A 23,218-nucleotide genomic window follows, 5' to 3' on the forward strand; every position below is an offset into this window, starting at 1 on the left:
CATATACAGAATGGGAGGACTAGAGCTAAGCAACAGTACATGTGAAAAAGACTTAGGTATACTAATAGATCATAGACTGAACATGAGTCAACAGTGTGATGCAACAGCAAAAAAGGCAAATACAATTCTGGGATGTATTAACAGAAGCATACAGTCTAGATCACGTGAAGTCATTATCGGACTTTACTCCTCTTTGGTCAGACCTCATCTGGAATACTGTGTACAGTTTTGGGCACCACATTTTAAAAAAGACATAGACAAACTGGAGCAAGTTCAGAGAAGAGCGACCAGAATGGTGACTGGTCTGCAAACCATGTCCTATGAGGAACGGTTGCAGGATTTGGGAATGTTTAGCTTGCAAAAAAGAAGACTGAGAGGAGACTTAATAGCTGTCTACAAATATGTTAAGGGCTGTCACATTGTAGAAGGATCATCTTTATTCTCATTTGCACAAGGAAAGACTAGAAGCAATGGGATGAAACTAAATGGGAGGAGACACAGATTAGATATTAGAAAAAACTTTTTGACAGTGAGGGTGATCAATGAGTGGAACAGGCTGCCACGAGAGGTGGTGAGTTCCCCTTCAATGGACGTCTTCAAACAGAGGCTGGACAGACATCTGTTTGAGATGATTTAGTGAATCCTGCTTTGAGCAGGGGGTTGGACCAGATGACCCAGGAGGTCCCTTCCAACTCTACATTCTATGATTCTATGATTCTATGATATTAAAGTCTAGTACACACTTTATAAAATTAGTGTTTCTTATATCTGTTAGCAGCTGTTCAGGAATAAGCACACTAAGCCCTTAGTGCTTTTCTGCCTATCTTTATCAGTCTACCAAGATGAAGAAGGCAGGGAGTAAGGCATGTGGTCGTGGTCATGGGCATGGGCGTGGAGTTTCTGCAGGGAGAGGACGTGAGGATTCTGTGCCTGCAGGGAGAGGACGTGGGGATTCTGTGCCTGCTGCGGGCACCAGTGACTCAGCATCCCCCAGTTTTACCAGGGAACAGTCCTTTATGCGCAGCTTTGTAGGAGCTAGCCGTACCCCACTGCTGCGGGAAGACCAAATTGAAGCCATTGTCGGATGGATGGCAGCTAACGCATCGACTTCAATTAGTTCTAGATCCTCTCAGGTCCTGAGCACTGAAGAGCACCCATCTGTCTCTTCACCACCTGCCAAATTGCCCAGGCAGTCAGAGGGCCCTGTACAGGAGCCATCTCTACTTCTGTTCTCTGAATCTCTTGGCTTGGAAAGAGGGGGCCAGCCAAGCAGAATTCTAGAATTTGAAGAAGAGGTAGTATGCAGTGAAGCGCAACCGTTTTGTCTCTCTGAATCTGAAGAGGCGGGTGGGCCAGTGCCTATGGTCAGCAGCACACCTCAGTACGCATCTGATGATGAGACTCAGGTGCCACTTTCTGGTGCGTACTGTGCTGTCGAGACTACCCAGGAGAAGAAGTTGTTTGAAGAGGGTGGTGTAGATGATGATGTCCTTGACCCATCATGGCGTGAGGGACAGGAAGGTGGTGGGAGCAGCTCTGAGGAAGAGATTCCCCGAACGGCCCAAAAAGGAGGGAGGGGGCAGACTTGGTTGCCTGTAGCCTCCACTTCGGCACCTATTAGGAGCATACCACTTCCAAAACCCAAAGCGGGCGCTCCCAAGACTTGCAGTGCCTGGTCCTTTTTTTACACAGTTGCAGATGACATTTGCTTTGTCAAATGCAAGCTGTGTAATCAGAAGGTGAAAAGAGGGAAAAGTGTCAGCAACCTCAATACCACAAATATGTGGAAACATGTGCGGACCAAGCACGTGGTGGAGTTACAAAGACACACTGAAGACCTAGGCCAACCTACAGCGCCACCTACCACCTCTTTAGCTCGTGTTGTAGCCTCTTCTTCCAGCTCACACACAGCTGGTTCAGCTTCCTCACAGTATCGCCATGGAAGAACCTCTGGCACTGTTGTACAGAGACACAGTGTCATTCCACCCACAGCACCACGTTCCCTGTCATCCTCACACTCCCAGGCCAGTCTACAGCCATCGTTAGCACAGGCATGGGAGAAAAGGCGCCCATACTCGGCAAACCACCCCCGAGCACAGGCTCTGAATGCTGGCATTGCAAAACTACTGGCCCTTGAAATGCTATCATTCAGGCTGGTGGAGACTGACACCTTGAGTAACTTGATGGCATTGGCAGTCCCACAATAAAACGTGCCCAGCTGCTTTTATTTCAGCAGGCAAGCCGTCCCTGCCCTGCAACAGCATGTGGAGGGAAAAATTAAACATGCGCTACAAAACGCCGTCAGTAGCAAGGTCCACCTGACCACCGATGCGTGGACCTTTCCCTCACTGCCCATTGGGTAAATGTTGTGGAGCCGGGTACAGATCTTGAGAGTGGCACTGTACGTGTTCTGCCAACTCCAAGGATTGCAGGAATCCAGTCTGTACACATTGACTCCTCCTCATACTCCAGTTCCTCTGAATCAGCGCTGCAGGAGCCATCATGGTCTACCTCCACATCGACCCGTGAACGGTTACCTGTTACGACCGATATGAGCACAGCCGTGGCCAAACGTCAACAGGCCGTATTAAAATTAATTTCTTTGGGGAATTGAAGCCACACAGCACAGGAGCTCTGGAATGCCATCAAGCAGCAGAGCGACGTGTGGTTTGTGCTAGCGAATCTCCAGCCAGGCATAGTAGTGTGTGACAATGGCCGAAATCCGGTGACAGCTCTGGGCCTAGGCCACCTCACTCACATCCCATGTCTGGCACATGTGCTCAACTTGGTTGTGCAGAGTTTTTTGAGGGACTATCCAGATCTTGATGCACTGCTGCACAAGGTCCACATAGAGTGCGCTCACTTGCGGCGTTCCAGCAACTCAAGATCGCGCATTGCAGCTCTGCAGCGCCGATTACGTCTTCCGTAACATCGCATCATATGTGACCTACCCACCAGGTGGAATTCAATGTTACATATGTTGGAGAGGTTGTGTGAGCAGCAGACAGCAGTAATGGAGTACCAGCTGCAGCAGGCGCAAACAAGTCACAGTGCGCGCCGTTCACACTTCACCACCACTGAGTGGGCCTCTATGAAGGACATTTGCCACGTTTTGCGTGCCTTCGATGCACTAGTCAGCATGACTATCCCCCTTATCTGCCTGCTTGAAAAAACACTGAAAGCACTAAGGGAGGAGGTTTTGGAAGAGGTGGAGGATGAGGAGTCACAAATGCAATCTGCTTCTGTACAGTCTGCGCAACGTGGTTCCTCACAAAGGCCTAGGCAGGGGACACTTTGTGAGGAGGATGAGGAGGAGTCAATGGAGGAGGAAGACATCTGTTCAGAGGAGGGAGGTACACAATGCTCTAGTAGTCAGTATCTAGAGCGAGGGTGGGGTGATGCAGGGCAGGCAGAGATCACGCCTCAAGCAGGGGACAGCGTTTCTTGACCAGTTGGCAGTCTGCAGCACATGGTTGATTTCATGCTGCAGTTCCTGAGAAAAGACAGCCGCATCGGCCACATTCTCAACACGGCTGATTATTGGGTGTCCACCCTCCGAGATCCTCGCTACCGGGACAACTTACAAAGCCTCATAACACCGTTGAACCGGGAGCATAAAATGCGGGAGTACCAAGACGCACTGGTGCATTCCATCATGTTCTCCATTCCACCCGAGAGCAGTGCTGCTAGTGCTTTACAAAGCATCTCAGAGCGTCGAGGCAGTGGAGGAAGCTCTGCACAAAGAGGGAGCAGAAGCATGGCCTCAGCACAAGGCAAGACCAGTGTGGCCCAAATGTGGCAAAGTTTTGTGTAGCCACCACAAATGTCTACACCATCACAGACGGCTCCAGTCAGCAGGAGGCAACGTTTCCGTCAGATGGTGACAGACTACATGGCCTGCCCTCTCAGTGTACTCCCAGATGGCTCTTCCCCTTTCAAGTTTTGGGTCTCTAAGCTGGATACATGGCCAGAGCTTAGCAAGTATGCATTGGAGGTGCTGGCTTGCCCTGCTGCTAGTGTATTCTCGGAATGCGTCATTAGTGCCGCAGGTGGTGTACTAACAGACCGTCGCATGCGACTATCCTCCGATAACGTTGACCGGCTTACTTTTCTGAAAATGAACAAGGCCTGGATCTCGCATGAATTTGCCAGTCCTCTTCCAGAATAAATAATTGGTTGGCAACAGTATCCAGGTCTCCTGTTGTGTTCATGTTTCTACCACCTGAACTGTAATCCCTGGGCTCCAACACAGACAGTTGCTGCTCTGAAGTGCCATCTGCACAGTCAATGCTTGGTTCAGTGTTATTGGGGTTCAGTAACGTCAGCTGATCCCCAGCTGTGTGTCTGGAAAATTCTCCTGCTCTGTTCACATCCACTCTACTATTAATTTAAAACTTGCTCCAATAACACCTCTGGCTCCTCTCTGTTTTCAGTATTATCCCTGAACTCCAACACCGCCAGTTGCTGCTCAGAAGTGACGTCTGCACAGTCAACGCTTGCTCCAGTGTTATTGGGGTTCAGTAACGTCAGCTGATCCCCAGCTGTATGTCCGGCAAATTCTCGTGCTCTGTCCACATTCACCCTACTACTACAGATTTAAAACTTGCTCCAATTACACCTATGGCTCCTCTCTGTTTTCAGTATTTACCCTGAGCTCCAACACCGCCAGTTGCTGCTCAGAGGTGCTGTCTGCACAGTCAACACTTGGTCCAGTGTTATTGGGGTTCAGTAACGTCAGCTGATCCCCAGCTTAGTGTCCGTCAAATTCTCCTGCTCTATCCACATCCACTCTACTACTAATTTATAACTTGCTCCAATTACACCTCTGGCTCCTCTCTGTTTTCAGTATTATCCCTGAGCTCCAACACTGCCAGTTGCTGCTCAGAAGTGACGTCTGCACAGTCAGCACTTGCTGCCGTGTTATTGGGGTTCAGTAACGTAAGCTGATCCGCTGCTGTGTGTCCGGCAATTTCTCCTGCTCTGTCCACATTCTCACTACTACTACAGATTTAAAACTTGCTCGAAATACACCTCTGGCTCCTCTCTGTTTTCAGTATTCACCCTGATCTCCAACACCACCAGGTGCTGCTCAGAAGTGCTGTCTGCAGAGTCAACACTTGGTCCAGTGTTATTGGGGTTCAGTAACGTCAGCTGATCCCCAGCTGTGTGTCCGGCAAATTCTCCTTCTCTGCCACATCCACACTACTACTAATTTAAAACTTTCTCCAATTACACCTCTGGCTCCTCTCTGTTTTCAGTATTTACCCTGGGCTCCAAAACCGCCAGTTGCCGTTCAGAAGTGCCGTCTGCACAGTCAACGCTTGCTCCAGTGTTATTGGGGTTCAGTAACGTCAGCTGATCCCCTGATGTGTGTCCGGCAAATTCTCCTGCTCTGTCCACATTCTCACTACTACTACTAATTTAAAACTTGCTCCAATTACACCTCTGGCTCCTATCTGTTTTCAGTATTTACCGTGAGCTCCAAGACCGCCAGTTGCCGCTCAGAAGTGCCGTTTGCACAGTCAACACTTGCTGCCATGTTATTGGGGTTCAGTAACATCAGCTGATCCCCTGCTGTGTGTCCGGCAATTTCTCCTGCTCTGTCCACATTCTCACTACTACTACAGATTAAAAACTTGCTCTAAATACACCTTTGATTCCTCTCTGTTTTCAGTATTATCCCTGAGCTCCAACACCGCCAGTTGCCGCTCTGAAGTGCCGTCTGCACAGTCAACACTTGCTCCAGTGTCATTGGGGTTCAGTAACGTCAGCTGATCCCCAGCTGTGTGTCCGGAAAATTCTCCTGCTCTGCTCACATCCACTCTACTACTAATTTAAAACTTGCTTCAATTACATCTCTGGCTCCTCTCTGTTTTCAGTATTTATGAGTTCCAACACAGCCAGTTAGTGCTCAGAAGTGCTCTCTGCACAGTCAACACTTGGTCCAGTGTTATTGGGGTTCAGTAAAGTCAGCTGATCCCCAGCTGTGTTTCTGGCAAATTCTCATGCTCTGTTCACATCTACTCTACTACAAATTTAAAACTTGCTCCAATTACATCTCTGGCTCCTCTCTGTTTTCATTATTTACCCTGAGCTCCAACACCGCCAGTTGCTGCTAAGAAGTGCTGTCTGCACAGTCAACACTTGCTGCCGTGTTATTGGGGTTCAGAATCATCAGCAGATCCCCAGCTGTGTGTCCGGCAAATTCTCCTGCTCTGTTCACATCCACTCTACTTCTAATTTAAAACTTGTTCCAATTACACCTCTGGCTCCTCTCTGTTTTCAGTATTTACCCTGAGCTCCAAGACTGCCAGTTGCCGCTCAGAAGTGCCATCTGCACAGTCAACACATGCTGCCGTGTTATTGGTGTTTAGTAACATCAGCTGATCCCCTGCTGTGTGTCCGGCAATTTCTCCTGCTCTATCCACATTCTCACTACTACTACAGATTTAAAACTTGCTCCAAATACACCTCTGGCTCCTCTCTGTTTTCAGTATTATCCCTGAGCTCCAACACCGCCAGATGCCGCTCTGAAGTGCCGTCTGCACAGTCAACACTTTCTCCAGTGTTATTGGGGTTCAGTATCGTCAGCTGATCCCCAGCTGTGTGTCCGGAAAATTCTCCTGCTCTGTCCACATCCACTCTACTACTAATTTAAAACTTTCTCCAATTACACCTCTGGCTCCTCTCTTTTTTCAGTATTTACCCTGAGCTACAGCACTGCCAGTTGCTGCTCAGAAGTGCTGTCTGCACAGTCAACACTTTTTACAGTGTTATTGGGGTTCCGTAACGTCAGCTGATCCCCAGCTGTGTGTCCGGCAAATTCTCCTGCTCTATCCACATCCACTCTTCTACTAATTTAAAACTTGCTCCAATTATACCTCTGGCTCCTCTCTGTTTTCAGTAATTACCCTGAGCTCCAACACCGCCAGTTGCTGCTCAGAAGTGCTGTCTGCACAGTCAACACTTGGTCCAGTGTTATTAGGGTTCAGTAACATCAGATGATCCCCAGCTGTGTGTCCGGAAAATTCTCCTGCTCTGTCCACATTCTCACTACTACTACAGATTTAATACTTGCTCCAATTACACCTCTGGCTCCTCTCTGTTTTCAGTATTTACCTTGGGCTCCAACACCGCCAGTTGCCGTTCAGAAGTGCCATCTGCACAGTCAACGCTTGCTCCAGTGTTATTGATGTTCAGTAACGTCAGCTGATCCCCAGCTGTGTGTCCGGCAAATTCTCCTGCTCTGTCCACATTCTCACTACTACTTCAGATTTAATACTTGCTCAAATAACACCTCTGGCTCCTCTCTGTTTTCATTATTTACCCTGGGCTCCAACACCGTCAGTTGCCGTACAGAAGTGCCGTCTGCACAGTCAACGCTTGCTCCAGTGTTATTGGGGTTCAGTAACGATAGCTGATCCCCAGCTGTGTGTCCAGCAAATTCTCCTGCTCTGTCAACATTCTCACTACTACTATAGATTTAAAACTTGCTCCAATTACACCTCTGGCTCCTCTCTGTTTTCAGTATTATCCCAGAGATCCAACACCCCCAGTTGCCGCTCTGAAGTGCCGTCTGCACAGTCAACACTTTCTCCAGTGTTATTGGGATTCAGTAACGTCAGCTGATCCCCAGCTGTGTGTACGGAAAATTCTCTTGCTCTGTCCACATCCACTCTACTACTAATTTAAAACTTTCTCCAATTACACCTCTGGCTCCTCTCTGTTTTCAGTATTTACCGTGAGCTCCAAGACCGCCAGTTGCCGCTCAGAAGTGCCGTCTGCACAGTCAACACTTGCTGCCGTGTTATTGGGGTTCAGTAACGTCAGCTGATCCCCTGCTGTGTGTCTGGCAATTTCTCCTGCTCTATCCACATTCTCACTACTACTACAGATTAAAAACTTGCTCCAAATACACCTCTGGCTCCTCTCTGTTTTCAGTATTATCCCTGAGCTCCAACACCGCCAGATGACGCTCAGAAGTGCTGCCTGCACAGTCAACACTTGGACCAGTGTTATTGGGGTTCAGTAACGTCAGCTGATCCCCAGTTGTGTGTCCGGAAAATTCTCCTGCTCTATCCACATCCACTCTACTACTAATTTAAAACTTGCTCCAATTACACCTCTGGCTCCTCTCTGTTTTCAGTATTATCCCTGAGCTCCAACACAGCCAGTTACTGCTCAGAAGTGCTGTCTGCACAGTAAACACTTGCTGCCATGTTATAGGGGTTCAGAATCGTCAGCTGATCCCCTGCTGTGTGTCCGGCAATTTCTCCTGCTCTGTCTACATTCTCACTACTACTACAGATTTAAAACTTGCTCCAAATACACCTCTGGCTCCTCTCTGTTTTCAGTATTATCCTTGAGCTCCAACAACGCCAGTTGCTGCTCAGAAGTGCCGTCTACACAGTCAACGCTTGCTCCAGTGTTATTGGGGTTCAGTAACGTCAGCTGATCCCCAGCTGTGTGTCTGGCAAATTATCCTGCTCTATTCACATTCTCACTACTACTAATTTAAAACTTGCTCCAATTACACCTCTGGCTCCTCTCTGTTTTCAGTATTTACAAGCTCCAACACCGTCAGTTGCTGCTCTGAAGTGCTGTCTGCACAGTCAACACTTGGTCCAGTGTTATTGAGATTCACTAACGTCAGCTGATCCCCTGCTGTGTGTCCGGCAAATTCTCCTGCTCTGTCCACATCGACTCTACTACTAATTTAAAACTTGCTCCAATTACACCTCTGGCTCCTCTCTGTTTTCAGTGTTTACCCTGAGCTCCAGCACCGCCAGTTGTTGCTCAGAAGTGCTGTCTGCACAGTCAACACTTGGTCCAGTGTTATTGGGGTTCAGTAACGTCAGCTGATCCCCAGCTGTGTGTCCGGCAAATTCTCCTGCTCTATCCACATCCACTCTACTTCTAATTTAAAACTTGCTCCAATTACACCTCTGGCTCCTCTCTGTTTTCAGTATTATCCCTGAGCTCCATCACCGCCAGTTGCTGCTCAGAAGTGCAGCCTGGACAGTCAACACTTGCTCCAGTGCTATTGGGGTTCTGTAACGTCAGCTGATTCCCAGCTGTGTGTCCGGCAAATTCTCCTGCTCTGTCCACATTCTCACTACTACTACAGATTTAATACTTGCTCCAATTACACCTCTGGCTCCTCTCTGTTTTCAGTATTTACCCTGAGCTCCAACACCACCAGTTGCTGCTCAGAAGTGCTGTCTGCACAGTCAACACTTGCTGCCGTGTTATTGGGGTTCAATAACGTCAGCTGATCCCCAGCTGTGTGTCCGGAAATATCTCCTGCTCTGCTCACATCCACTCTACTACTAATTTAAAACTTGCTCCAATTACACCTCTGGCTCCTCTCTGTTTTCAGTATTTACGAGCTCCAACACTGCCAGTTGCTGCTCAGAAGTGCTGTCTGCACAGTCAACACTTGGTCCAGTGTTATTGGGGTTCAGTAACGTCAGCTGATCCCTAGCTGTGTGTCCGGCAAATTCTCCTGCTCTATCCACATCCACTGATCTACTAATTTAAAACTTGCTCCAATTGCACCTCTGGCTCCTCTCTTTTTTCAGTATTATCCCTGAGCTCCAACACCCCAAATTGCCGCACTGTAGTGCCGTCTGCACAGTCAACGCTTGCTCCAGTGTTATTGGGGTTCAGTAACGTCAGCTGATCCTCAGCTGTGTGTCCGGAAAACTCTCCTGCTCTGTTCACATCTACTCTACTACTAATTTAAAACTTGCTCCAATTACACCTCTGGCTCCTCTCTGTTTTCAGTATTTACCGTGAGCTCCAAGACCCCCAGTTGCCGCTCAGAAGTGCCATCTGCACAGTCAACACTTGCTGCCGTGTTATTGGGGTTCAGTAACGTCAGCTGATACCCTGCTGTGTGTCCGGCAATTTCTCCTGCTCTGTCCACATTCTCAATACTACTACAGATTTAAAACTTGCTCCAAATACACCTCTGGCTCCTCTATGTTTTCAGTATTATCCCTGAGCTCCAACACCTCCAGTTGCCGCTCTGAAGTGCCGTCTGCACAGTCAACACTTGCTCCAGTGTTATTGGGGTTCAGTAACGTCAGCTGATCCCCAGCTGTGTGTCCGGCAAATTCTCCTGCTCTGCTCACATCCACTCTACTACTAATTTAAAACTAGCTCCAATTACACCTCTGGCTCCTCTCTGTTTTCAGTATTTATGAGCTCCAACACAGCCAGTTGCTGCTCAGAAGTTCTGTCTGCACAGTCAACACTTGGTCCAGTGTTATTGGGGTTCAGTAACGTCAGCTGATCCCCAGCTGTGTGTCCGGCAAATTCTCCTGCTCTGTCCACATCCACTCTACTACTAATTTAAAACTTGCTCCAATTACACCTCTGGCTCCTCTCTGTTTTCAGTATTTACCCTGAGCTCCAACACCGCCAGTTGCTGCTCAGAAGTGCTGTCTGCACAGTCAACACTTGGTCCAGTGTTATTGGGGTTCAGTAACGTCAGCTGATCCCCAACTGTGTGTCCGGAAAATTCTCCTGCTCTATCCACATCCACTGTACTACTAATCTAAAACTTGCTCCAATTACACCTCTGGCTCCTCTCTGTTTTCAGTATTATCCCTGAGCTCCAACACAGCCAGTTGCTGCTCAGAAGTGCTGTCTGCACAGTAGAGATGAGCGGTGTTCGACTAGAACTGTTCGCCAATCTCAAATTTGAGCTGTTTTGGGCGTTGTTCGAGTTGTTCGACGAACCCGAACGATTTGCAAAAAATTCGGCTGTTCGAGGTTATGTTCGATAACTGTTCGTGCACCTGCATGTCTGGCGCTATTTAGAGCACCAATCATGCAGGGATTGTCTGCCACTCACTGTAATGCCACAGCCATGGTGGTTGTGGCATTAGAGTGTTTGCCCAAATCGATGGGAACTGTGCTCACAGTGAAACATGAAAAGCCGGCAATTCAGCAGCGGCGTACACCGGTACCCGACAATTTAGAACCGAAAGAATAGAGCTTCACACATAGATTAGATAGATAGAAACATGTCAGTCACATATATAAGAAGTACAGTGACAGTGTTGATTACTGTACTTGCCATTTAGTGTAAAGGATTTATTAAAAAAAATAATAGTGTTTTCATGCACCGTCTCTTTAAAAAAGCCGGCCGGCAATTCAGCATCTGTACCCGACAATTTAAAATGGAAGGAATAGAGCATCACACATAGATTAGATAGATAGAAACAAGTCAGTCACATATATAATAAGTACAGTGATAGTGTTGATTACTGTACTTGTCATTTAGTGTAAAGGATTTATTAAAAAAAATAATAGTGTTTTCATGCACCGTCTCTTTAAAAAAGCCAGCCGGCAATTCAGCATCTGTACCCGACAATTTAGAATGGAAGGAATAGAGCATCACACATAGATTAGATAGATAGAAACATGTCAGTCACATATATATGAAGTACAGTGACAGTGTTGATTACTGTACTTGTCATTTAGTGTTAAAATAAAGGATTTATTTAAAAAAAATTGGCGTGGGGTTCCCCATAATTTTAGGCTCTAGCGGAGGTTAAGCAGACAGCTGGGGCAGATGTTTGAAGCCTGGGAAGGGGTAATACCCACGGAGCTTCCCAGGCTACTAATATCAGCCCCCAGCTGAATACCTAGCCTTTAATAGCTATTAAAATGGGGGACCCCCCAAAAAATTGACGTGGGGTCCCCCCTATTTTAATAGCTAGCAAAGGCTAGGCAGACAGTTGGGGGTTGATATTAATAGCCCAGGAAGGGTGCCATGAATATTGGCCCCCTCCCAGGCTAGAAACACCAGCCGTCAGCCGCCCCAGAAATGGCACATCCATAGGATGCGCCAATTCTGGCAGTTAGCCTCACTCTTCCCACTGCCCTGTAGCGGTGGCAGTGGGGTAATAGGGTTGGGGTTGATGTCAGCTTATAATGCCAGCTGACATCAAGCCCAGGTTAGTAATGGAGAGGCGTCTATAAGACACCCCCATTATTAACCCCATAGTCAAAGTTAAAAATAAAACACAAACACCCAGAATAAAGTCCTTTAATTGAAATAAAGACACATTTCTTTATTGTTCTAAAATAAACCGTACTTACAATCACGCCCATTCCAGCTGAATAATTAAAAAAAAAATACGTGGGGCTTCGCCCTATTTTTGTGTCCAGCCAGGTACAACTAGGCAGCTGGGGGCTGGAATCTGCAGCGCAGGGAGGCCCAAGCTTTCTGCCCTCCCCCCCCCCCGCTGCAAATTGCAGTCCGCAGCCACCCCGGAAAATGGCGCGTTCATAGAAGCGCCATCTTCTGGCGCTGTACCCAACTCATCCAGGGCCCTGGTGCGGTGGCTCACTGGGTAATAAAGGGGTTAGGGACAGCTTGGTATTATCAGCTGGCCCTAAGCCCAAAATTCATGGGGTCACGCCAGTATTAGACATGACTGCCATGAATTTCTAGTAAAGTATTTAAAAAAAACACAACACCCAGAATAAAGTCCTTTAATTGAAATAAACACACAATTCTTTATTGTTCTAAATTAAACCATACTTACCATCACGCCCATTCCAGCTGAAGCCAACGATCTCCTGCAATTAAAGAAAAATAATAAACCAACATCATCCTTACCTTTCCATGGTTCCCATGACAGCTTCAGCTCTGCTACATCGAGATGACTGGCTGGACCACCGCAGAACGCTGCCATCCAGCCTGTCATCCCGCAGACACTGAGAAGAGCAGGCTTGCTTGCGCTCCTCAGTGTCTCGCTGTGACGGCATCCAGATGAGCCGAGGTCATGTCCAATGAACTCGGCTCACCTCATGCACGTCACTGACAGCGTGGGAAAATTCTCACGCTGAAGTGCTGAGTGCAGGAGAATTCTCCCACGCTGTCAGTGACGTGCATGAGGTGAGCTCATGTCCAATGAACTCAGCTCACCTCATGCACCTCACTGACAGCGTGGGAAAATTCTCTTGCACTCAGCGCTTCAGCGTGAGAATTCTCCCACGCTGTAAGTGACGTGCATGAGGTGAGCTGAGATCATTGGACATGAACTCACCTCATGCACGTCACTGACAGCGCTTCAGCGTGAGAATTTTCCCACGCTGTCAGTGACGTGCATGAGGTGAGTTCATGTCCAATGATCTCAGCTCACCTCATGCACGTCACTGACAGCGTGGGAAAATTCTCCTGCACTCAGCGCTTCAGCGTGAGAATTCTCCCACGCTGAAGCGCTGAGTGCAGGAGAATTTTCCCACGCTGTCAGTGACGTGCATGAGGTGCGGCGAGTTCATTGGACATGACCTCGGCTCATCTGGATGCCGTCACAGCGAGACACTGAGGAGCGCAAGCATGCCTGCTCTTCTCAGTGTCTGCGGGTTGACAGGCTGGATGGCAGCGTTCTGCTGCGGTCCAGCCTGTCATCTTGATGTAGCAGAGCTGGAGCTGTCCTGGGAACCATCGAAAGGTAAGGATGATGCTGGTTTATTATTTTATTTTTATTACAGGAGATCGTTGGCTTCAACTGGAATGGGCGTGACGGTAAGTATGGTTTAATTTAGAACAATAAAGAATTGTGTGTTTATTTCAATTAAAGGACTTTATTCTGGGTGTTTGTGTTTTTTTTAACTTTCACTATGGGGTTAGTAATGGGGGTGTCTTATAGACGCCTCTCCATTACTAACCTGGGCTTGATGTCAGCTGGCATTATAAGCTGACATCAACCCCAGCCCTATTACCCCACTGCCACCGCTACAGGGCAGTGGGAAGAGCGAGGCTAAATGCCAGAATTGGCGCATCCTATGGATGCGCCATTTCTGGGGCGGCTGACGGCTGGTGTTTCTAGCCTGGGAGGGGGCCAATATTCATGGCACCCTTCCTGAGCTATTAATATCAGCCCCCAGCTGTCTGCCTAGCCTTTGCTAGCAATTAAAATGGGGGACCCCACGTCATTTTTTGGGGGGGATCCCCCATTTTAATAGCTAGTAAAGGCTAAGTATTCAGCTGGGGGCTGATATTAGTAGCCTGGGAAGCTCCATGGGTATTACCCTCTTCCCAGGCTTCAAACATCTGCCCCAGCCGTCTGCTTAACCTCCGCTAGAGACTAAAATTACGGGGAACCCCACGCCAATTTTTATTTTAATAAATCCTTTATTTTAACACTAAATGACAAGTACAGTAACCAACACTGTCGCTGTACTTATTATAAATGTGACTGACATGTTTCTATCTATCTAATCTATGTGTGATGCTCTATCTTTCTGTTCTAAATTGTCGGGTACAGATGCTGAATTGCCGGCCGGCTTTTTTAAAGAGACGGTGCATGAAAACACTATTATTTTTTTAAATAAATCCTTTACACTAAATGACAAGTACAGTAAGCAACACTGTCACTGTACTTATTATATATGTGACTGACATGTTTCTATCTATCTAATCTATGTCTGAAGCTCTATTCTTTCTGTTCTAAATTGTCGGGTACCGCTGCTGAATTGCCGGCCGGCTTTTTTAAAGAGACGGTGCATGAAAACACTAATATTTTTTTTAATAAATCCTTTACACTAAATGACAAGTGCAGTAACCAACACTGTCACTGTGCTTCTTATATGTGTGACTGACATGTTTCTATCTATATAATCTATGTGTGATGCTCTATTACTTCTTGTCTAAATTGTCGGGTACCGGTGTATGCCCCTGCTGAATTTGCCGGCCGGCTTTTTTAAAGAGAGTGTCTTCTGAGCAGTTTGTCAGCTTTTGGACACCTTTGCTGGTGTTTTCTATGTGTTTCTATGTGTTTTTGTTTGCCTGCCATTGGTTTTAACGGTGTTCGACGGTGTTCTAAGGTGTTCAACGAACAGTTCGACGAACAGTTCCTCGAACATCCCGGAGTTCGACGAACCGAACCCGAACACTACGGGGGTGGCTCAACACTACTGCACAGTCAATGCTTGCTCCAGTGTTATTGGGGTTCAGTAACGTCAGCTGATCCCCAGCTGTGTGTCCGGCAAATTCTCCTGCTCTGTTCACATCTACTCTACTACTAATTTAAAATTTGCTCCAATTACACCTCTGGCTCCTCTTTGTTTTCAGTATTTACACTGAGCTCCAACACCGCCAGTTGCTGCTCAGAAGTGCCGTCTGCACAGTCAACACTTGCTGCCGTGTTATTGGGGTTCAGAAACATCAGCTGATCCCCTACTGTGTGTCCGGCAATTTCTCCTGCTCTGTCCACATTCTCACTGCTACTACAAATTTAAAACTTGCTCCAAATACACCTCTGGCTCCTCTCTGTTTTCAGTAATATCCCTGAGCTCCGACACCGCCAGTTGTCGCTCTGAAGTGCCGTCTGCACAGTCAATACTTTCTCCAGTGTTATTGGGGTTCAGTAACGTCAGCTGATCCGCTGCTGTGTGTTTGGCAATTTCTCCTGCTCTGTCCACATTCTCACTACTACTACAGATTTAAAACTGGCTCCAAATACACCTCTGGCTCCTCTCTGTTTTCAGTATTTACGAGCTCCAACACCGCCAGTTGCTGCTCAGAAGTGCTGTCTGCACAGTCAACACTTGGTCCAGGGTTATTGGGATTCACTAACGTCAGCTGATCCCCTGCTGTGTGTCCGGCAAATTCTCCTGCTCTGTCCACATCCACTCTACTACTAATTTAAAACTTGCTCCAATTACACCTCTGGCTCCTCTCTGTTTTCAGTATTTACCCTGAGCTCCAACACCGCCAGTTGCTGCTCAGAAGTGCTGTCTGCACAGTCAACACTTGGTCCAGTGTTATTGGGGTTCAGTAACGTCAGCTGATCCCCAGCTGTGTGTCCGGCAAATTCTCCTGCTCTATCCACATCCACTCTACTACTAATTTAAAACTTGCTCCAATTACACCTCTGGCTCCTCACTGTTTTCAGTATTATCCCTGAGCTCCATCCTCCGCCAGTTGCTGCTCAGAAGTGCAGTCTGCACAGTCAACACTTGCTCCAGTGTTATTGGGGTTCAGTAACGTCAGCTGATTCCCAGCTGTGTGTCCGGCAAATTCTCCTGCTCTGTCCACATTCTCACTACTACTACAGATTTAATACTTGCTTCAATTACACCTCTGGCTCCTCTCTGTTTTCAGGATTTACCCTGAGCTCCAACACTGCCAGTTGCCGCTCAGAAGTGCCGTCTGAACAGTCAACGCTTGCTCCAGTGTTATTGGGGTTCAGTAACGTCAGCTGATCCCAAGCTGTGTGTCCGGCAATATCTCCTGTTCTGTCCACATTTTCACTACTACTACAGATTTAAAACTTGCTCCAATTACACCTCTGGCTCCTCTCTGTTTTCAGTATTTACCCTGAGTTCCAACACCACCAGTTGCTGCTCAGAAGTGCTGCCTGCACAGTCAACACTTGCTGCCGTGTTATTGGGGTTCAATAACGTCAGCTGAACCCAGCTGTGTGCCCGGCAATATCTCCTGCTCTGTCCACATTTTCACTACTACTACAGATTTAAAATTTGCTCCAAATACACCTCTGGCTCCTCTCTGTTTTCAGTATTATCCCTGAGCTCCAACACCGCCAGATGCCGCTCTGAAGTGCCGTCTGCACAGTCAACATTTCCTCCAGGGTTATTGGGGTTCAGTAACGTCAGTTGATCCCCAGCTGTGTGTCCGGCAAATTCTCCTGCTCTTCTCACATGCACTCTACTACTAATTTAAAACTTGCTCCAATTACACCTCTGGCTCCTCTCTGTTTTCAGTATTTACGAGATCCAACACCGCCAGTTGCTGCTCAGAAGTGCTGTCTGCACAGTCAACACTTGGTCCAGTGTTTTTGGGGTTCAGTAACGTCAGCTGATCCACAGCTGTGTGTCCGGCAAATTCTCCTGCTCTGTTCACATCCACTCTACTACTAATTTAAAACTTTTTCCAATTACACCTCTGGCTCCTCTCTTTTTTCAGTATTTACCCTGAGCTCTAGCACCGCCAGTTGCTGCTCAGAATTGCTGTCTGCACAGTCAACACTTGGTCCAGTGTTATTGGGGTTCAGTAACGTCAGCTAATCCCCACCTGTGTGTCCGGCAAATTCTCCTACTCTATCCACATCAACTCTTCTACTAATTTAAAACTTGCTCCAATTACACCTCTGGCTCCTCTCTGTTTTCAGTAATTACCCTGAGCTCCAACACCGCCAGTTGCTGCTCAGAAGTGCTGTCTGCACAGTCAAAACTTGGTCCAGTGTTATTGGGGTTCAGTAACGTCAGATGATCCGCAGCTGTGTGTCCGGCAAATTCTACTGCTCTGTCCACATTCTCACTACTACTACAGATTTAATACATGCTCCAATAACACCTCTGGCTCCTCTCTGTTTTCAGTATTTACCCTGGGCACCAACACCGCCAGTTACCGTTCAGAAGTGCCGTCTGCACATTCAACACTTGCTCCAGTGTTATTGGAGTTCAGTAACGTCAGCTGAACCCCAGCTGTGTGTCCGGCAAATTCTCCTGCTCTGTCCACATTCTCACTACTACTACAGATTTAAAACTTGCTCCAATTACACCTCTGGCTCCTCTCTGTTTTCAGTATTATCCCTGAGCTCCAACACCCCCAGTTGCCGCTCTGAAGTGCCGTCTGCACAGTCAACGCTTGCTCCAGTGTTATTGGGGTTCAGTAACGTCAGCTGATCCTCAGCTGTGTGTCCGGAAAATTCTCCTGCTCTGTTCACATCCACTCTACTACTAATTTAAAACTTGCTCCAATTACACCTCTGGCTCCTCTCTGTTTTCAGTATTTACCGTGAGCTCCAAGACTGCCAGTTGCCGCTCAGAAGTGCCGTCTGCACAGTCAACACTTGCTGCCATGTTATTGGGGTTCAGTAACGTCAGCTGATCCCCTGCTGTGTGTCCGGCAATTTCTCCTGCTCTGTCCACATTCTCACTACTACTACAGATTAAAAACTTGCTCCAAATACATCTCTGGCTCCTCTCTGTTTTCAGTATTATCCCTGAGCTCCAACACCGCCAGTTGCCGCTCTGAAGTGCCGTCTGCACAGTCAACACTTGCTCCAGTGTTATTGGGGTTCAGTAACGTCAGCTGATCCCCAGCTGTGTGTCCGGCAAATTCTCCTGCTCTGCTCACATCCACTCTACTACTAATTTAAAACTAGCTCCAATTACACCTCTGGCTCCTCTCTGTTTTCATTATTTATGAGCTCCAACACAGCCAGTTGCTGCTCAGAAGTGCTGTCTGCACAGTCAACACTTGGTCCAGTGTTATTAGGGTTCAGTAATGTCAGCTGATCCCCAGCTGTGTGTCCGGCAAATTCTCCTGCTGTGTCCACATCCACTCTACTACTAATTTAAAACTTGCTCCAATTACGCCTCTGGCTCCTCTCTGTTTTCAGTATTTACCCTGAGCTCCAACACCGCCAGTTGCTGCTCAGAAGTTCTGTCTGCACAGTCAACACTTGGTCCAGTGTTATTGGGGTTCAGTAACGTCAGCTGATCCCCAGCTGTGTGTCCGGAAAATTCTCCTGCTCTATCCACATCCACTCTACTACTAATTTAAAACTTGCTCCAATTACACCTCTGGCTCCTCTCTGTTTTCAGTATTATCCCTGAGCTCCAACACAGCCAGTTGCTGCTCAGAAGTCCCGTCTGCACAGTCAACGCTTGCTCCAGTTTTATTGGGGTTCAGTAACGTCAGGTGATCCCCAGCTGTGTGTCCAGCAAATTCTCTTGCTCTGTTCACATCTACTCTACTAATAATTTAAAACTTACTCCAATTACACCTCTGGCTCCTCTTTGTTTTCAGTATTTACCCTGATCTCCAACACCGTCAGTTGCTGCTCAGAAGTGCTGTCTGCACAGTCAACACTTGCTGCCGTGTTATTGGGGTTCAGAATCGTCAGCTGATCCCCAGGTGTGTGTCCGGCAAATTCTCCTGCTCTGTTCACATCCACTCTATTTCTAATTTAAAACTTGCTCCAATTACACTTCTGGCTCCTCTCTGTTTTCAGTATTTACTCTGAGCTCCAAGACCGCCAGTTGCCGCTCAGAAGTGCCGTCTGCACAGTCAACACTTGCTGTCGTGTTATTGGGGTTCAGTAACATCAGCTGATCTGCTGCTTTGTGTCCGGCAATTTCTGCTGCTCTGTCCACATTCTCACTACTACTACAGATTTAAAACTTGCTCCAAATACACCTCTGGCTCCTATCTGTTTTCAGTAATATCCCTGAGCTCCAACAATGCTAGTTGTCGCTCTGAAGTGCCGTCTGCACAGTCAACACTTTCTCCAGTTTTATTGGGGTTCAGTAACGTCACCTGATCCCCAGCTGTGTGTCCGGCAAATTCTCCTGCTCTGCTCACTTCCACTCTACTACTAATTTAAAACTTGCTCCAATTACACCTCTGGCTCCTCTCTGTTTTCAGTATTTACGAGCTCCAACACTGCCAGTTGCTGCTCAGAAGTGCTGTCTGCACAGTCAACACTTGGTCCAGTGTTATTGGGGTTCAGTAACGTCAGCTGATCTCCCTCTGTGTGTCTGGCAAATTCTCCTGCTCTTTCCACATCCACTCTACTACTAATTTAAAACTTTCTCCAATTACACCTCTGGCTCCTCTCTGTTTTCAGTATTTAACCTGAGCTCCAAGACGGCCAGTTGCTGTTCAGAAGTGCCGTCTGCACAGTCAACACTTGCTGCCATGCTATTGGGGTTCAGTAACATCAGCTGATCCGCTGCTGTGCGTCCGGCAATTTCTCCTGCTCTGTCCACATTGTCACTACTACTACAGATTTAAAACTTGCTCCAAATACACCTCTGGCTCCTCTCGGTTTTCAGTATTATCCCTGAGCTCCAAAACCGCCAGTTGCTGCTCAGAAGTACCGTCTACACAGTCAACGCTTGCTCCAGTGTTATTGGGGTTCAGTAACGTCAGCTGATCCCCAGCTGTGTGTCTGGCAAATTCTCCTGCTCTGTCCACATTCTCACTACTACTAATTTAAAACTTGCTCCTATTACACCTCTGGCTACTCTCTGTTTTCAGTATTTATGAGCTCCAACACCGCCAGTTGCTGCTCAGAAGTGATGTCTGCACAGTCAACACTTGGTCCAGTGTTATTGGGATTCAGTATCATCAGCTGATCCCCTGCTGTATGTCCGGCAAATTCTCCTGCTCTGTCCACATCCACTCTACTACTAATTTAAAACTTGCTACAATTACACCTCTGGCTCCTCTCTGTTTTCAGTATTTACCCTGAGCTCCAGCACCGCCAGTTGCTGCTCAGAAGTGCTGTCTGCACAGTCAACACTTGGTCCAGTGTTATTGGGGTTCAGTAACGTCAGCTGATCCCCAGCTGTGTGTCCGGCAAATTCTTCTGCTCTATCCACATCCACTCTACTACTAATTTAAAACTTGTTCCAATTACACCTCTGGCTCCTCTCGGTTTTCAGTATTATCCCTGAGCTCCATCACCGCCAGTTGCTGCTCAGAAGTGCCGTTTGCACAGTCAACGCTTGCTCCAGTGTTATTGGGGTTCAGTAACGTCAGCTGAACCCAAGCTGTGTGTCCGGCAATATCTCCTGTTCTGTCCACATTTTCACTACTACTACAGATTTAAAACTTGCTCCAATTACACCTCTGGCTCCACTCTGTTTTCAGTATTTACCCTGAGCTCCAACACCACAGTTACTGCTCAGAAGTGCTGTCTGCACAGTCAACACTTGGTCCAGTGTTATTGGGATTCAGTATCGTCAGCTGATCCCCTGCTGTATGTCCGGAAAATTCTCCTGCTCTGTCCACATCCACTCTACTACTAATTTAAAACTAGCTCCAATTACACCTCTGGCTCCTCTCTGTTTTCAGTATTTACCCTGAGCTCCAGCACCGCCAGTTGCTGCTCAGAAGTGCTGTCTGCACAGTCAACACTTGGTCCAGTGTTATTGGGGTTCAGTAACGTCAGCTGATCCCCAGCTGTGTGTCCGTCAAATTCTTCTGCTCTATCCACATCCACTCTACTACTAATTTAAAACTTGTTCCAATTACACCTCTGGCTCCTCTCGGTTTTCAGTCTTATCCCTGAGCTCCATCACCGCCAGTTGCTGCTCAGAAGTGCCGTTTGCACAGTCAATGCTTGCTCCAGTGTTATTGGGGTTCAATAACGTCAGCTGATCACCAGCTGTGTGTCCGGCAATATCTCCTCCTCTGTCCACATTCTCACTCCTACTACAGAATTAAAACTTGCTCCAATTAGGCCTCCAGCTCCACTATTTTTTCATTATTTACCCGGAGCTCCAACCCCACCAGTTGCTGCTCAGAAGTGCTGTCTGCACAGTAAACACTTGGTCCAGTGTTATTGGGGTTCAGTAACGTCAGCTGATCCCCAGTTGTGTGTCCGGAAAATTCTCCTGCTCTATCCACATCCACTCTACTACTAATTTAAAACTTGCTCCAATTACACCTCTGGCTCCTCTCCGTTTTCAGTATTTACCCTGAGCTCCAACACCGCCAGTTGCTGCTCAGAAGTGCCATCTGCACAGTCAACGCTTGCTCCAGTGTTATTGGGGTTCAGTAACATCAGCTGATCCCCAGTTGTGTGTCCGGCAATATCTCCTGCTCTGTCCACATTCTCTCTACTACTAGAGAATTAAAACTTGCTACAATTAGGCCTCCAGCTACACTCTTTTTTCAGTATTTACCCTGAGCTCCAACACCGCCAGTTGCTGCTCAGAAGTGCTGTCTGCACAGTCAACACTTGGTCCAGTGTTATTGGGGTTCAGTAACGTCAGCTGATCCCCAGCTGTATGTCCGGCAAATTCTGCTGCTCTGTCCACATCCACTCTACTACTGATTTAAAACTAGCTCCAATTACACCTCTGGCTCTTCTCTGTTTTCATTATTTATGAGCTCCAACACAGCCAGTTGCTGCTCAGAAGTGCTGTCTGCACAGTCAGCACTTGGTCCAGTGTTATTGGGGTTCAGTAATGTCAGCTGATCCCCAGCTGTGTGTCCGGCAAATTCTCCTGCTGTGTCCACATCCACTCTACTACTAATTTAAAACTTGCTGCAATTACGCCTCTGGCTTCTCTCTGTTTTCAATATTTACCCTGACCTCCAACACCGCCAGTTGCTGCTCAGAAGTGCTGTCTGCACAGTCAACACTTGGTCCAGTGTTATTGGGGTTCAGTAACGTCAGCTGATCCCCAGCTGTGTGTCCGGAAAATTCTCCTGCTCTATCCACATCCACTCTGCTACTAATTTAAAACTTGCTCCAATTACACCTCTGGCTCCTCTCTGTTTTCAGTATTATCCGTGAGCTCCAACATAGCCAGTTGCTGCTCAGAAGTGCCGTCTGCACAGTCAACGCTTGCTCCAGTTTTATTCTGGTTCAGTAACGTCAGGTGATCCCCAGCTGTGTGTCCGGCAAATTCTCCTGCTCTGTTCACATCTACTCTACTACTAATTTAAAACTTGCTCCAATTACACCTCTGGCTCCTCTTTGTTTTCAGTATTTACCCTGATCTCCAACACCGCCAGTTGCTGCTCAGAAGTGCTGTCTGCACAGTCAACACTTGCTGCCGTGTTATTGGGGTTCAGAATCGTCAGCTGATCCCCAGGTGTGTGTCCTGCAAATTCTCCTGCTCTGTTCACATCCACTCTATTTCTAATTTAAAACTTGCTCCAATTAAACTTCTGGCTCCTCTCTGTTTTCAGTATTTACCCTGAGCTCCAAGACCGCCAGTTGCCGCTCAGAAGTGCCGTCTGCACAGTCAACACTTGCTGTAGTGTTATTGGGGTTCAGTAACATCAGCTGATCCGCTGCTTTGTGTCCGGCAATTTCTCCTGCTCTGTCCACATTCTCACTACTACTACAGATTTAAAACTTGCTCCAAATACACCTCTGGCTCCTATCTGTTTTCAGTAATATCCCTGAGCTCCAACACCGCTAGTTGTCGCTCTGAAGTGCCGTCTGCACAGTCAACACTTTCTCCAGTGTTATTGGGGTTCAGTAACGTCAGCTGATCCCCAGCTGTGTGTCCGGCAAATTCTCCTGCTCTGCTCACTTCCACTCTACTACTAATTTAAAACTTGCTCCAATTACACCTCTGGCTCCTCTCTGTTTTCAGTATTTACAAGCTCCAACACCGCCAGTTGCTGCTCTGAAGTGCCGTCTGCACAGTCAACACTTGCTCCAGTGTTATTGGGGTTCAGTAACGTCAGCTGATCCCC

The sequence above is a fragment of the Phyllobates terribilis genome, unplaced genomic scaffold (genome assembly GCF_046119375.1).
Source record: "Phyllobates terribilis strain yellow unplaced genomic scaffold, ASM4611937v1 Scaffold_4__5_contigs__length_816908805, whole genome shotgun sequence".
In the NCBI taxonomy this organism is placed as follows: Eukaryota; Metazoa; Chordata; class Amphibia; order Anura; family Dendrobatidae; genus Phyllobates; species Phyllobates terribilis.